The following is a 3,536-nucleotide window of genomic DNA, read 5'->3' on the forward strand; positions in this document are numbered from 1 at the left end:
AGGACAACATTGAGTCTAAGGTTCACTTAGTCCCACTAGTAAGGTAGTACTCCTCTGAGGATGCTATATGATGCCATATGTATTACAGAGTCTTTCTCCTTTGGCAGGTGGAAACATGGTATATTATCAGCCCTGTGTGAGCACCAGGAATGATTTTGCGAATACATTTTGTTGTTCATTTTTCTAGGTTCAGGTAGTTATCTCTAATGTGGTAATCAATGTGCAGATCAATACTCAGCCAAAGACTTGAGGGGAACTCTCTGCATATATCACAAGCTTTCTATCTGTCTAGCTCCCCATTCTTTGATAATTTGTCTTACATATTCTAGCTTCCTTACCTTTCTCAAGCTTTGATTTTTGTCTCCTCAATTTAGCCAGACCATGTTCTGTTTGGATTTCTCCTCTTCTGTAAATCATTGCCTGGAAATTGCCTGCCTCAAGGCAGTAAGCTGGAGAAATTGTAGATGTCACCTCCCTCTGGGATTTTTCTCTTTTGTTGCCACTTCAATGTGCTAGAACTATTGATTCATACTTTTTTCAGTTTTCTACTCATTTAAGATGGGAAAATAAATTTGGTTCCTGTCACTGTACTACAGATAAGAGTTGAAACCCCTAATGTGATTTATCCTCTATAAATTGAGTTTTTTGTGTGTGAGAGTATACATTTTATCCCCAGAAATTCCATTCTAAGTCACTCTTGGATTTTTTTGTTGTCTATTCATCTTTGGAGTTGCATCTTTTATATTTTAAAATATTTTATTCATAGTTCTGCTTTTCATAATAATACCAACATACTAAGTACTTTGGGTTCTAAATCAATTGTATCTTGGTTCTGTTAATTTTCTAAATAATGAGTTAATCACTTGTGTGCTTGGTGAGCATTATGAAGTCGTATTTGATATTGGCTTTCAGAATTTCTACAGTCTTCATTTGAGAGAGCTTTCTTGTAAAAAGTGTTTTCCACTGCTTTTAATGATAATATTTTGTTATGTAGATGAGAACATATTATCTTATAGTTTTTCTTTAGGATTTTTTATGTTGTAATATCACAGTCCCAATAATCACTTTGTCTCAGAAGGTATACTGGTGGCTCAGGAAAAAACAGCCACCAGCTTGTCTCTTGCAAGTAATAGTGTATTAATATCACTCCCAACCTCTTAAAGATAGGTGATTTTCTGTTTGCTTTTTCATTAACCGTCCCACTTAGTGGATAGCAGCCTCTTTTTTTCCACGTCCTTCTTGTGTCCAATAGTAGCCACCTCATGCTGCTAGTAACATTTCAATTATTTCCACTCAAAAATCTAAACACTCTATAACACTTTTGTTAGGTTTGTTCCAGGAGGGAACCTGAAAAGTATGTATAGGACAGAATGTGGTTAATGGAAACATTAGGCTTGTAAAACAGTACGCAGGTGTCTGGAGAGTCCCCGGAGGTTATAAAATCTGACAGACTGCATTGACACCGGCATTCCTATCCCTCCTGATAAGGACAAAACTATCCCCGCTCCCTTATTTCTGCAGGATGAGACAGATGCATGGGTCCCAGAAATTTGTTGTTTAAAAAATTTTATTGAAATGGCTGTTCTGGCCCAGGTACTCACCCTTTCCCCCAAAGAAACCCTCTATAAAACCCAAGGCTTTCCCCTCCCTCAGGGTGGATGCTTTTTTGGCCTCCACCCATCTGCACCCAGATGCTCAAATAAATGGCATTTTGCTATGCGTGGGGCTTTGTGTATCTCCCTCTTCTCTCCAGACCTAACAGCTTTGACAATCTGAGTATGAAAGAGGCCATGAAATGTAAGTAGAAGAGATGTAAAACAGTATTTAGTGGTATTTCTCTAATTTTCCCTGTTTTTTTCTCTAGCAAAATCAAGGATAGCTCTGGAGACCTAATATGATTTTGAAGGTGACAGAAAGATATCATTCCATAATATCCTTTAGAGCAGCAGTCCTCCACCCTTCTGGTACCAGAGGCTGGTTTCACGGAAGACAATTTTTCTATCTACCTGGGTGGAGAAGAGGGAGGTCGGTGGAGCTCTGTGGCTTTGTCCCTAACAGGACACTGACAGGTACCAGTATGCAGCCAAGGATCAGGGGTGGGAGAGGACCGCAACTTTAGAGTACTGGCCTTAGGCCAAGAAAAACCAAGGCCCTGCCCTGAGCCATGTTCTGGATCTCTTGTGCCCACACTGCTTCCTATAGGATGAGGTGTCCAAGCTCATCTACAGCCTACATATATACTTCTAGACTCCCAAAAGACAGAAGAAAGCAGATGGTGCTGCAACTGTGCAAAACCCTCGGCTCAAGCAGTGGCCAAAGGACAACTGTTTGTATATGTGTGGATGGGGAGGGTTGGCTTGGGGACTGCCCTCATGGTGTAGGGTAAACCAGGAGAGAGAAAAGAAGGAATGATGGCATGTGAAGTGAGGTTCAAGGCCTTACTTTCCCAGTGCTGTTATGTTTTGTTTTATAACACTTGTATTTCCCAGAATTCTAAAATTATATTTTGCCTTACAACTTCTTATCAAGTTGAAGGGGAACATATGTTTTTGTAACCATTTAACTTTATTTACAGCTTGTAGATAGCTTATATATAGCTTATATATTGTTTATGAGCTTTCACGTTTACTCTTGACTCCGTCCTACAAATGTCAGGTGTGGGTCTGCCTCATCACATAACTGGATAGTGACTGACAGTCTTGTATGAGGTTCATCTTTTTAGTTTCATATTTTATTCAGTAAAAATTCAAACAATTGGAATGAGTAAGTTTTAAGTTCACTTTCATCTCTGTGATGATAAATGTATGAAATCATGAAGAAGGGTTTAGGGAGAGCAGGAAACAAGTATGAAATCCTGGAACACTTGTAGAAAATTACCATAAAAAGGAAGAAGAGCAATGAAGACAGCATCATTTTTAGCCCTAGGCATGATAACTACATAAATTCATTTGTTGCATGTATTTGCTTATTTCAATTATGTCTATTATATTGCCACTAAGGAAATCAATTATAACAAGGCATAATTGAAATAAATTAATAAAGCCAAAATTTCATTTTACCCAATTATCATTTCTAAGGCCAGTTATACAATAAACCATAAAGTAAAAAGAATTACTATAAATTAGCTTTCAATTAAAATGGGGATTTTACAAAATGGCCATGATAGATTTATATTCACATGGAGTATGTGCTTATTTGAAAACAATACTGATCTATGTGTGAAAGGAAAATGCTCTGTTAGGTTTCTGTGGCATTCTTAAATAATTAAGAGCTAAGTATGAAAGTTTTGCTTAAGCAGGACATTACTCACCTCAGTTAAAAGGCTTTTACATATCAATAGGGTGCCCTCTGAGGCACAACTCAGAGCACAGGATTTATTCCATAAAGCCCACATTCATTGGGTATGCATAGCAAATATCCTCATTAAGAATTTTGTGTAAAGGAGCTATACCATTGTTCAAAAGGGGCAGAGAGGTGAACACGATAATAAAAAGATGCATTTAAGAGGTAGACACTTCCAGAAATTTTTAGATTAT

This window comes from Eulemur rufifrons, chromosome 30, assembly GCF_041146395.1.
Source record: "Eulemur rufifrons isolate Redbay chromosome 30, OSU_ERuf_1, whole genome shotgun sequence".
In the NCBI taxonomy this organism is placed as follows: Eukaryota; Metazoa; Chordata; class Mammalia; order Primates; family Lemuridae; genus Eulemur; species Eulemur rufifrons.